Source organism: Amia ocellicauda, unplaced genomic scaffold (genome assembly GCF_036373705.1).
Source record: "Amia ocellicauda isolate fAmiCal2 unplaced genomic scaffold, fAmiCal2.hap1 HAP1_SCAFFOLD_41, whole genome shotgun sequence".
Taxonomy (NCBI): Eukaryota; Metazoa; Chordata; class Actinopteri; order Amiiformes; family Amiidae; genus Amia; species Amia ocellicauda.
The window spans coordinates 534,908-547,500 of record NW_027102981.1 but is presented as its reverse complement, the minus strand read 5'-3'; the positions used below and the strand labels follow the sequence as shown (position 1 = coordinate 547,500).

Genomic DNA, 12,593 nt, shown 5'->3' with positions numbered 1-12,593 from the left:
AAAATGACAACAGGATGAATGCACACACTTGAAAATACAATACATGCAATGTTATGCATCATAGTGATGCAACCTCCTTTCAGTTTCATACTGCATGTCAATTGAAATCCTTACTGAAATGCACACCTTCTCAAGATTGCGCTTGACTGGCGTGTCAGGCACTCAATTACAGCTGTATTATCAAGACAATGTGTTCGTTTTGTAAAATATAGTTCCGGTCTGGTGTGGCACCCCAGCTAACGCACAACGTTGCCACAACGTTTCGTGTTAGCAGGGACTGTCTGCAGCGTGCTGGTGTGTCCCGGACTTTAGAGTAGAGAGACAGTTCAACTGCAAGTATGAGCGGCAGAAACGGATATTGCCTTCCCTTTAAGTAGAGGGTCAAGGACAGCCTCCCTGGCTTACGGCCATACTAGCCTGAATACGCCCGATCTCGTCCGATCTCGGAAGCTAAGCAGGCTCAGGCCTGGTTAGTACTTGGATGGGAGACCGCCTGGGAATACCAGGTGCTGTAAGCTTTTGCATCTTTTACACACCAGAGGGCGACAAATCACGAGTTTTAACTTTGGATACACGCAATTTCATCATTATTTCAGATTTGACTTCCCCAAATACACAGGCATACAATAGATCTTGTTCTCCAACGTAAACGGTCCCTAGTTACTAGGGTACATTCGTAAATAAATTGAGCATCATGGCTAGAAGTGACTAAATGTTGCCTAATCTTTCTCATCGAGAAATGACACAATTACAGCAACACAAAAAGGAACTCCACCGGACAAAGTTCAGTGCTCACAAGGAGCCTCATTCAACACACACGGTTCCATTCCCATTCATGCAAAGCACGAAAGTGTAAAACTTGGGAACATACTTGAGAGCAATGATCACATTCAATCTCAATCAAGGCACGGATGTGAATGCAACGGGATGAAATTACTGAAATGATGCCTGCCCTCGAACTGTGATGATGGACTACCCGACTCGCCAATAATATTGGCTTCTGGTGTATTGAAATACAGGAGCTGCTGGATTTGTGTGTTTTCTTACCCCCTCACCATAGTTTGTCAAATGTTTAAACAACTGAACTTATATTCAAGGTTTGTTTCTCTTCATATGTTTTACTGGTTTACATTTGTCTCAGCAACCTGTTGAATGATTCTTCTGCTTTCAAAACAAAATGACAACAGGATGAATGCACACACTTGAAAATATAATACATGCAATGTTATGCATCATAGTGATGCAACCTCCTTTCAGTTTCATACTGCATGTCAATTGATATCCTTACTGAAATGCACACCTTCTCAAGATTGCGCTTGACTGGCGTGTCAGGCACTCAATTACAGCTGTTTTATCAAGACAATGTGTTCGTTTTGTAAAATATAGTTCCGGTCTGGTGTGGCACCCCAGCTAACGCACAACGTTGCCACAACGTTTCGTGTTAGCAGGGACTGTCTGCGGCGCGCTGGTGTGTCCCGGACTTTAGAGTAGAGAGACAGTTCAACTGCAAGTATGAGCGGCAGAAACGGATATTGCCTTCTCTTTAAGTAGAGCGTCAGGGACAGCCTCCCTGGCTTACGGCCATACTAGCCTGAATACGCCCGATCTCGTCCGATCTCGGAAGCTAAGCAGGCTCGGGCCTGGTCAGTACTTGGATGGGAGACCACCTGGGAAAACCAGGTGCTGTAAGCTTTTGCATCTTTTACACACCAGAGGGCGACAAATCACGAGTTTTAACTTTGGATACACGCAATTTCATCATTATTTCAGATTTGACTTCCCCAAATACACAGGCATACAATAGATCTTGTTCTCCAACGTAAACGGTCCCTAGTAACTAGGGTACATTCGTAAATAAATTGAGCATCATGGCTAGAAGTGACTAAATGTTGCCTAATCTTTCTCATCGAGAAATGACACAATTACAGCAACACAAAAAGGAACTCCACCGGACAGAGTTCAGTGCTCACAAGGAGCCTCATTCAACACACACGGTTCCATTCCCATTCATGCAAAGCACGAAAGTGTAAAACTTGGGAACATACTTGAGAGCAAAGATCACATTCAATCTCATTCAAGGCACGGATGTGAATGCAACGGGATGAAATTACTGAAATGATGCCTGCCCTCGAACTGTGATGATGGACTACCCGACTCGCCAATAATATTGGGTTCTGGTGTATTGAAATACAGGAGCTGCTGGATTTGTGTGTTTTCTTACCCCCTCACCATAGTTTGTCAAATGTTTAAACAACTGAACTTATATTCAAGGTTTGTTTCTCTTCATATGTTTTACTGGTTTACATTTGTCTCAGCAACCTGTTGAATGATTCTTCTGCTTTCAAAACAAAATTACAACAGGATGAATGCACACACTTGAAAATACAATACATGCAATGTTATGCATCATAGTGATGCAACCTCCTTTCAGTTTCATACTGCACGTCAATTGAAATCCTTACTGAAATGCACACCTTCTCAAGATTGCGCTTGACTGGCGTGTCAGGCACTCAATTACAGCTGTTTTATCAAGACAAATGTGTTCGTTTTGTAAAATATAGTTCCGGTCTGGTGTGGCACCCCAGCTAACGCACAACGTTGCCACAATGTTGCCACAACGTGGCGTGTTAGCAGGGACTGTCTGCGGCGCGCTGGTGTGTCCCGGGCTTTAGAGTAGAGAGACAGTTCAACTGTAAGTATGAACGGCAGAAACGGATATTGCCTTCCCTTTAAGTAGAGCGTCAGGGACAGCCTCCCTGGCTTACGGCCATACTAGCCTGAATACGCCCGATCTCGTCCGATCTCGGAAGCTAAGCAGGCTCGGGCCTGGTCAGTACTTGGATGGGAGACCGCCTGGGAATACCAGGTGCTGTAAGCTTTTGCATCTTTTACACACCAGAGCGCGACAAATCACGAGTTTTAACTTTGGATACACGCAATTTCATCATTATTTCAGATTTGACTTCCCCAAATACACAGGCATACAATAGATCTTGTTCTCCAACGTAAACGGTCCCTAGTAAATAGGGTACATTCGTAAATAAATTGAGCATCATGGCTAGAAGTGACTAAATGTTGCCTAATCTTTCTCATCGAGAAATGACACAATTACAGCAACACAAAAAGGAACTCCACCGGACAAAGATCAGTGCTCACAAGGAGCCTCATTCAACACACACGGTTCCATTCCCATTCATGCAAAGCACGAAAGTGTAAAACTTGGGAACATACTTGAGAGCAAAGATCACATTCAATCTCATTCAAGGCACGGATGTGAATGCAACGGGATGAAATTACTGAAATGATGCCTGCCCTCGAACTGTGATGATGGACTACCCGACTCGCCAATAATATTGGGTTCTGGTGTATTGAAATACAGGAGCTGCTGGATTTGTGTGTTTTCTTACCCCCTCACCATAGTTTGTCAAATGTTTAAACAACTGAACTTATATTCAAGGTTTGTTTCTCTTCATATGTTTTACTGGTTTACATTTGTCTCAGCAACCTGTTGAATGATTCTTCTGCTTTCAAAACAAAATGACAACAGGATGAATGCACACACTTGAAAATACAATACATGCAATGTTATGCATCATAGTGATGCAACCTCCTTTCAGTTTCATACTGCATGTCAATTGAAATCCTTACTGAAATGCACACCTTCTCAAGATTGCGCTTGACTGGCGTGTCAGGCACTCAATTACAGCTGTATTATCAAGACAATATGTTCGTTTTGTAATATATAGTTCCGGTCTGGTGTGGCACCCCAGCTAACGCACAACGTTGCCACAACGTTTCGTGTTAGCAGGGACTGTCTGCGGCGCGCTGGTGTGTCCCGGACTTTAGAGTAGAGAGAGAGTTCAACTGCAAGTATGAGCGGCAGAAACGGATATTGCCTTCCCTTTAAGTAGAGCGTCAGGGACAGCCTCCCTGGCTTACGGCCATACTAGCCTGAATACGCCCGATCTCGTCCGATCTCGGAAGCTAAGCAGGCTCGGGCCTGGTCAGTACTTGGATGGGAGACCGCCTGGGAATACCAGGTGCTGTAAGCTTTTGCATCTTTTACACACCAGAGGGCGACAAATCACGAGTTTTAACTTTGGATACACGCAATTTCATCATTATTTCAGATTTGACTTCCCCAAATACACAGGCATACAATAGATCTTGTTCTCCAACGTAAACGGTCCCTAGTAACTAGGGTACATTCGTAAATAAATTGAGCATCATGGCTAGAAGTGACTAAATGTTGCCTAATCTTTCTCATCGAGAAATGACACAATTACAGCAACACAAAAAGGAACTCCACCGGACAAAGTTCAGTGCTCACAAGGAGCCTCATTCAACACACACGGTTCCATTCCCATTCATGCAAAGCACGAAAGTGTAAAACTTGGGAACATACTTGAGAGCAAAGATCACATTCAATCTCATTCAAGGCACGGATGTGAATGCAACGGGATGAAATTACTGAAATGATGCCTGCCCTCGAACTGTGATGATGGACTACCCGACTCGCCAATAATATTGGGTTCTGGTGTATTGAAATACAGGAGCTGCTGGATTTGTGTGTTTTCTTACCCCCTCACCATAGTTTGTCAAATGTTTAAACAACTGAACTTATATTCAAGGTTTGTTTCTCTTCATATGTTTTACTGGTTTACATTTGTCTCAGCAACCTGTTGAATGATTCTTCTGCTTTCAAAACAAAATGACAACAGGATGAATGCACACACTTGAAAATACAATACATGCAATGTTATGCATCATAGTGATGCAACCTCCTTTCAGTTTCATACTGCATGTCAATTGAAATCCTTACTGAAATGCACACCTTCTCAAGATTGCGCTTGACTGGCGTGTCAGGCACTCAATTACAGCTGTTTTATCAAGACAAATGTGTTCGTTTTGTAAAATATAGTTCCGGTCTGGTGTGGCACCCCAGCTAACGCACAACGTTGCCACAACGTTTCGTGTTAGCAGGGACTGTCTGCGGCGCGCTGGTGTGTCCCGGGCTTTAGAGTAGAGAGACAGTTCAACTGTAAGTATGAACGGCAGAAACGGATATTGCCTTCCCTTTAAGTAGAGCGTCAGGGACAGCCTCCCTGGCTTACGGCCATACTAGCCTGAATACGCCCGATCTCGTCCGATCTCGGAAGCTAAGCAGGCTCGGGCCTGGTCAGTACTTGGATGGGAGACCGCCTGGGAATACCAGGTGCTGTAAGCTTTTGCATCTTTTACACACCAGAGCGCGACAAATCACGAGTTTTAACTTTGGATACACGCAATTTCATCATTATTTCAGATTTGACTTCCCCAAATACACAGGCATACAATAGATCTTGTTCTCCAACGTAAACGGTCCCTAGTAAATAGGGTACATTCGTAAATAAATTGAGCATCATGGCTAGAAGTGACTAAATGTTGCCTAATCTTTCTCATCGAGAAATGACACAATTACAGCAACACAAAAAGGAACTCCACCGGACAAAGATCAGTGCTCACAAGGAGCCTCATTCAACACACACGGTTCCATTCCCATTCATGCAAAGCACGAAAGTGTAAAACTTGGGAACATACTTGAGAGCAAAGATCACATTCAATCTCATTCAAGGCACGGATGTGAATGCAACGGGATGAAATTACTGAAATGATGCCTGCCCTCGAACTGTGATGATGGACTACCCGACTCGCCAATAATATTGGGTTCTGGTGTATTGAAATACAGGAGCTGCTGGATTTGTGTGTTTTCTTACCCCCTCACCATAGTTTGTCAAATTTTTAAACAACTGAACTTATATTCAAGGTTTGTTTCTCTTCATATGTTTTACTGGTTTACATTTGTCTCAGCAACCTGTTGAATGATTCTTCTGCTTTCAAAACAAAATGACAACAGGATGAATGCACACACTTGAAAATACAATACATGCAATGTTATGCATCATAGTGATGCAACCTCCTTTCAGTTTCATACTGCATGTCAATAGAAATCCTTACTGAAATGCACACCTTCTCAAGATTGCGCTTGACTGGCGTGTCAGGCACTCAATTACAGCTGTTTTATCAAGAGAATGTGTTCGTTTTGTAATATATAGTTCCGGTCTGGTGTGGCACCCCAGCTAACGCACAACGTTGCCACAATGTTGCCACAACGTGGCGTGTTAGCAGGGACTGTCTGCGGCGCGCTGGTGTGTCCCGGGCTTTAGAGTAGAGAGACAGTTCAACTGTAAGTATGAGCGGCAGAAACGGATATTGCCTTCCCTTTAAGTAGAGCGTCAGGGACAGCCTCCCTGGCTTACGGCCATACTAGCCTGAATACGCCCGATCTCGGAAGCTAAGCAGGCTCGGGCCTGGTCAGTACTTGGATGGGAGACCGCCTGGGAATACCAGGTGCTGTAAGCTTTTGCATCTTTTACACACCAGAGGGCGACAAATCACGAGTTTTAACTTTGGATACACGCAATTTCATCATTATTTCAGATTTGACTTCCCCAAATACACAGGCATACAATAGATCTTGTTCTCCAACGTAAACGGTCCCTAGTAACTAGGGTACATTCGTAAATAAATTGAGCATCATGGCTAGAAGTGACTAAATGTTGCCTAATCTTTCTCATCGAGAAATGACACAATTACAGCAACACAAAAAGGAACTCCACCGGACAAAGATCAGTGCTCACAAGGAGCCTCATTCAACACACACGGTTCCATTCCCATTCATGCAAAGCACGAAAGTGTAAAACTTGGGAACATACTTGAGAGCAAAGATCACATTCAATCTCATTCAAGGCACGGATGTGAATGCAACGGGATGAAATTACTGAAAAGATGCCTGCCCTCGAACTGTGATGATGGACTACCCGACTCGCCAATAATATTGGGTTCTGGTGTATTGAAATACAGGAGCTGCTCGATTTGTGTGTTTTCTTACCCCCTCACCATAGTTTGTCAAATGTTTAAACAACTGAACTTATATTCAAGGTTTGTTTCTCTTCATATGTTTTACTGGTTTACATTTGTCTCAGCAACCTGTTGAATGATTCTTCTGCTTTCAAAACAAAATGACAACAGGATGAATGCACACACTTGAAAATACAATACATGCAATGTTATGCATCATAGTGATGCAACCTCCTTTCAGTTTCATACTGCATGTCAATTGAAATCCTTACTGAAATGCACACCTTCTCAAGATTGCGCTTGACTGGCATGTCAGGCACTCAATTACAGCTGTATTATCAAGACAATGTGTTCGTTTTGTAAAATATAGTTCCGGTCTGGTGTGGCACCCCAGCTAACGCACAACGTTGCCACAATGTTGCCACAACGTGGCGTCTTAGCAGGGACTGTCTGCGGCGCGCTGGTGTGTCCCGGGCTTTAGAGTAGAGAGACAGTTCAACTGTAAGTATGAACGGCAGAAACGGATATTGCCTTCCCTTTAAGTAGAGCGTCAGGGACAGCATTCCTGGCTTACGGCCATACTAGCCTGAATACGCCCGATCTCGTCCGATCTCGGAAGCTAAGCAGGCTCGGGCCTGGTCAGTACTTGCATGGGAGACCGCCTGGGAATACCAGGTGCTGTAAGCTTTTGCATATTTTACACACCAGAGGGCGACAAATCACGAGTTTTAACTTTGGATACACGCAATTTCATCATTATTTCAGATTTGACTTCCCCAAATACACAGGCATACAATAGATCTTGTTCTCCAACGTAAACGGTCCCTAGTAACTAGGGTACATTCGTAAATAAATTGAGCATCATGGCTAGAAGTGACTAAATGTTGCCTAATCTTTCTCATCGAGAAATGACACAATTACAGCAACACAAAAAGGAACTCCACCGGACAAAGATCAGTGCTCACAAGGAGCCTCATTCAACACACACGGTTCCATTCCCATTCATGCAAAGCACGAAAGTGTAAAACTTGGGAACATACTTGAGAGCAAAGATCACATTCAATCTCATTCAAGGCACGGATGTGAATGCAACGGGATGAAATTACTGAAATGATGCCTGCCCTCGAACTGTGATGATGGACTACCCGACTCGCCAATAATATTGGGTTCTGGTGTATTGAAATACAGGAGCTGCTGGATTTGTGTGTTTTCTTACCCCCTCACCATAGTTTGTCAAATGTTTAAACAACTGAACTTATATTCAAGGTTTGTTTCTCTTCATATGTTTTACTGGTTTACATTTGTCTCAGCAACCTGTTGAATGATTCTTCTGCTTTCAAAACAAAATGACAACAGGATGAATGCACACACTTGAAAATACAATACATGCAATGTTATGCATCATAGTGATGCAACCTCCTTTCAGTTTCATACTGCATGTCAATTGAAATCCTTACTGAAATGCACACCTTCTCAAGATTGCGCTTGACTGGCGTGTCAGGCACTCAATTACAGCTGTTTTATCAAGACAAATGTGTTCGTTTTGTAATATATAGTTCCGGTCTGGTGTGGCACCCCAGCTAACGCACAACGTTGCCACAACGTTTCGTGTTAGCAGGGACTGTCTGCGGCGCGCTGGTGTGTCCCGGGCTTTAGAGTAGAGAGACAGTTCAACTGTAAGTATGAACGGCAGAAACGGATATTGCCTTCCCTTTAAGTAGAGCGTCAGGGACAGCCTCCCTGGCTTACGGCCATACTAGCCTGAATACGCCCGATCTCGTCCGATCTCGGAAGCTAAGCAGGCTCTGGCCTGGTCAGTACTTGGATGGGAGACCGCCTGGGAATACCAGGTGCTGTAAGCTTTTGCATCTTTTACACACCAGAGCGCGACAAATCACGAGTTTTAACTTTGGATACACGCAATTTCATCATTATTTCAGATTTGACTTCCCCAAATACACAGGCATACAATAGATCTTGTTCTCCAACGTAAACGGTCCCTAGTAACTAGGGTACATTCGTAAATAAATTGAGCATCATGGCTAGAAGTGACTAAATGTTGCCTAATCTTTCTCATCGAGAAATGACACAATTACAGCAACACAAAAAGGAACTCCACCGGACAAAGATCAGTGCTCACAAGGAGCCTCATTCAACACACACGGTTCCATTCCCATTCATGCAAAGCACGAAAGTGTAAAACTTGGGAACATACTTGAGAGCAAAGATCACATTCAATCTCATTCAAGGCACGGATGTGAATGCAACGGGATGAAATTACTGAAATGATGCCTGCCCTCGAACTGTGATGATGGACTACCCGACTCGCCAATAATATTGGGTTCTGGTGTATTGAAATACAGGAGCTGCTGGATTTGTGTGTTTTCTTACCCCCTCACCATAGTTTGTCAAATGTTTAAACAACTGAACTTATATTCAAGGTTTGTTTCTCTTCATATGTTTTACTGGTTTACATTTGTCTCAGCAACCTGTTGAATGATTCTTCTGCTTTCAAAACAAAATGACAACAGGATGAATGCACACACTTGAAAATACAATACATGCAATGTTATGCATCATAGTGATGCAACCTCCTTTCAGTTTCATACTGCATGTCAATTGAAATCCTTACTGAAATGCACACCTTCTCAAGATTGCGCTTGACTGGCGTGTCAGGCACTCAATTACAGCTGTATTATCAAGACAATATGTTCGTTTTGTAATATATAGTTCCGGTCTGGTGTGGCACCCCAGCTAACGCACAACGTTGCCACAACGTTTCGTGTTAGCAGGGACTGTCTGCGGCGCGCTGGTGTGTCCCGGACTTTAGAGTAGAGAGAGAGTTCAACTGCAAGTATGAGCGGCAGAAACGGATATTGCCTTCCCTTTAAGTAGAGCGTCAGGGACAGCCTCCCTGGCTTACGGCCATACTAGCCTGAATACGCCCGATCTCGTCCGATCTCGGAAGCTAAGCAGGCTCGGGCCTGGTCAGTACTTGGATGGGAGACCGCCTGGGAATACCAGGTGCTGTAAGCTTTTGCATCTTTTACACACCAGAGGGCGACAAATCACGAGTTTTAACTTTGGATACACGCAATTTCATCATTATTTCAGATTTGACTTCCCCAAATACACAGGCATACAATAGATCTTGTTCTCCAACGTAAACGGTCCCTAGTAACTAGGGTACATTCGTAAATAAATTGAGCATCATGGCTAGAAGTGACTAAATGTTGCCTAATCTTTCTCATCGAGAAATGACACAATTACAGCAACACAAAAAGGAACTCCACCGGACAAAGTTCAGTGCTCACAAGGAGCCTCATTCAACACACACGGTTCCATTCCCATTCATGCAAAGCACGAAAGTGTAAAACTTGGGAACATACTTGAGAGCAAAGATCACATTCAATCTCATTCAAGGCACGGATGTGAATGCAACGGGATGAAATTACTGAAATGATGCCTGCCCTCGAACTGTGATGATGGACTACCCGACTCGCCAATAATATTGGGTTCTGGTGTATTGAAATACAGGAGCTGCTGGATTTGTGTGTTTTCTTACCCCCTCACCATAGTTTGTCAAATGTTTAAACAACTGAACTTATATTCAAGGTTTGTTTCTCTTCATATGTTTTACTGGTTTACATTTGTCTCAGCAACCTGTTGAATGATTCTTCTGCTTTCAAAACAAAATGACAACAGGATGAATGCACACACTTGAAAATACAATACATGCAATGTTATGCATCATAGTGATGCAACCTCCTTTCAGTTTCATACTGCATGTCAATAGAAATCCTTACTGAAATGCACACCTTCTCAAGATTGCGCTTGACTGGCGTGTCAGGCACTCAATTACAGCTGTTTTATCAAGAGAATGTGTTCGTTTTGTAATATATAGTTCCGGTCTGGTGTGGCACCCCAGCTAACGCACAACGTTGCCACAATGTTGCCACAACGTGGCGTGTTAGCAGGGACTGTCTGCGGCGCGCTGGTGTGTCCCGGGCTTTAGAGTAGAGAGACAGTTCAACTGTAAGTATGAACGGCAGAAACGGATATTGCCTTCCCTTTAAGTAGAGCGTCAGGGACAGCCTCCCTGGCTTACGGCCATACTAGCCTGAATACGCCCGATCTCGTCCGATCTCGGAAGCTAAGCAGGCTCGGGCCTGGTCAGTACTTGGATGGGAGACCGCCTGGGAATACCAGGTGCTGTAAGCTTTTGCATCTTTTACACACCAGAGGGCGACAAATCACGAGTTTTAACTTTGGATACACGCAATTTCATCATTATTTCAGATTTGACTTCCCCAAATACACAGGCATACAATAGATCTTGTTCTCCAACGTAAACGGTCCCTAGTAACTAGGGTACATTCGTAAATAAATTGAGCATCATGGCTAGAAGTGACTAAATGTTGCCTAATCTTTCTCATCGAGAAATGACACAATTACAGCAACACAAAAAGGAACTCCACCGGACAAAGTTCAGTGCTCACAAGGAGCTTCATTCAACACACACGGTTCCATTCCCATTCATGCAAAGCACGAAAGTGTAAAACTTGGGAACATACTTGAGAGCAAAGATCACATTCAATCTCATTCAAGGCACGGATGTGAATGCAACGGGATGAAATTACTGAAATGATGCCTGCCCTCGAACTGTGATGATGGACTACCCGACTCGCCAATAATATTGGGTTCTGGTGTATTGAAATACAGGAGCTGCTGGATTTGTGTGTTTTCTTACCCCCTCACCATAGTTTGTCAAATGTTTAAACAACTGAACTTATATTCAAGGTTTGTTTCTCTTCATATGTTTTACTGGTTTACATTTGTCTCAGCAACCTGTTGAATGATTCTTCTGCTTTCAAAACAAAATGACAACAGGATGAATGCACACACTTGAAAATACAATACATGCAATGTTATGCATCATAGTGATGCAACCTCCTTTCAGTTTCATACTGCATGTCAATTGAAATCCTTACTGAAATGCACACCTTCTCAAGATTGCGCTTGACTGGCGTGTCAGGCACTCAATTACAGCTGTTTTATCAAGACAATGTGTTCGTTTTGTAATATATAGTTCCGGTCTGGTGTGGCACCCCAGCTAACGCACAACGTTGCCACAACGTTTCGTGTTAGCAGGGACTGTCTGCGGCGCGCTGGTGTGTCCCGGACTTTAGAGTAGAGAGACAGTTCAATTGCAAGTATGAGCGGAAGAAACGGATATTGCCTTCCCTTTAAGTAGAGCGTCAGGGACAGCCTCCCTGGCTTACGGCCATACTAGCCTGAATACGCCCGATCTCGTCCGATCTCGGAAGCTAAGCAGGCTCGGGCCTGGTCAGTACTTGGATGGGAGACCGCCTGGGAATACCAGGTGCTGTAAGCTTTTGCATCTTTTACACACCAGAGGGCGACAAATCACGAGTTTTAACTTTGGATACACGCAATTTCATCATTATTTCAGATTTGACTTCCCCAAATACACAGGCATAGAATAGATCTTGTTCTCCAACGTAAACGGTCCCTAGTAACTAGTGTACATTCGTAAATAAATTGAGCATCATGGCTAGAAGTGACTAAATGTTGCCTAATCTTTCTCATCGAGAAATGACACAATTACAGCAACACAAAAAGGAACTCCACCGGACAAAGTTCAGTGCTCACAAGGAGCCTCATTCAACACA

At 43.6% G+C, this 12,593-nt stretch overlaps 10 non-coding genes and 1 pseudogene across 10 annotated transcripts; all 11 read left to right on the top strand.

Annotated features, from left to right (window-relative positions):
• The first annotated feature begins 399 nt into the window (after positions 1–399).
• On the top strand, positions 400–518 carry LOC136735716 (5S ribosomal RNA). Its single transcript, XR_010811248.1, has one exon. It is a non-coding gene; the product is annotated as a 5S ribosomal RNA (ribosomal RNA).
• A 1,055-nt stretch (positions 519–1,573) lies between these two features.
• LOC136735703 (5S ribosomal RNA) lies at positions 1,574–1,692 on the top strand. The gene has a single exon (XR_010811235.1). It is a non-coding gene; the product is annotated as a 5S ribosomal RNA (ribosomal RNA).
• A 1,067-nt stretch (positions 1,693–2,759) lies between these two features.
• On the top strand, positions 2,760–2,878 carry LOC136735599 (5S ribosomal RNA). The gene has a single exon (XR_010811136.1). It is a non-coding gene; the product is annotated as a 5S ribosomal RNA (ribosomal RNA).
• Positions 2,879–3,933: 1,055 nt separating this feature from the next.
• On the top strand, positions 3,934–4,052 carry LOC136735598 (5S ribosomal RNA). The gene has a single exon (XR_010811135.1). It is a non-coding gene; the product is annotated as a 5S ribosomal RNA (ribosomal RNA).
• Positions 4,053–5,108: 1,056 nt separating this feature from the next.
• Positions 5,109–5,227, top strand: LOC136735596 (5S ribosomal RNA). Its single transcript, XR_010811133.1, has one exon. It is a non-coding gene; the product is annotated as a 5S ribosomal RNA (ribosomal RNA).
• Positions 5,228–6,293: 1,066 nt separating this feature from the next.
• LOC136735453 (uncharacterized) lies at positions 6,294–6,402 on the top strand (annotated as a pseudogene).
• Positions 6,403–7,468: 1,066 nt separating this feature from the next.
• On the top strand, positions 7,469–7,587 carry LOC136735867 (5S ribosomal RNA). The gene has a single exon (XR_010811393.1). It is a non-coding gene; the product is annotated as a 5S ribosomal RNA (ribosomal RNA).
• A 1,056-nt stretch (positions 7,588–8,643) lies between these two features.
• On the top strand, positions 8,644–8,762 carry LOC136735800 (5S ribosomal RNA). The gene has a single exon (XR_010811327.1). It is a non-coding gene; the product is annotated as a 5S ribosomal RNA (ribosomal RNA).
• Positions 8,763–9,817: 1,055 nt separating this feature from the next.
• Positions 9,818–9,936, top strand: LOC136735595 (5S ribosomal RNA). Its single transcript, XR_010811132.1, has one exon. It is a non-coding gene; the product is annotated as a 5S ribosomal RNA (ribosomal RNA).
• A 1,066-nt stretch (positions 9,937–11,002) lies between these two features.
• LOC136735594 (5S ribosomal RNA) lies at positions 11,003–11,121 on the top strand. Its single transcript, XR_010811131.1, has one exon. It is a non-coding gene; the product is annotated as a 5S ribosomal RNA (ribosomal RNA).
• A 1,055-nt stretch (positions 11,122–12,176) lies between these two features.
• On the top strand, positions 12,177–12,295 carry LOC136735593 (5S ribosomal RNA). Its single transcript, XR_010811130.1, has one exon. It is a non-coding gene; the product is annotated as a 5S ribosomal RNA (ribosomal RNA).
• The last annotated feature ends 298 nt before the right edge of the window (positions 12,296–12,593 follow it).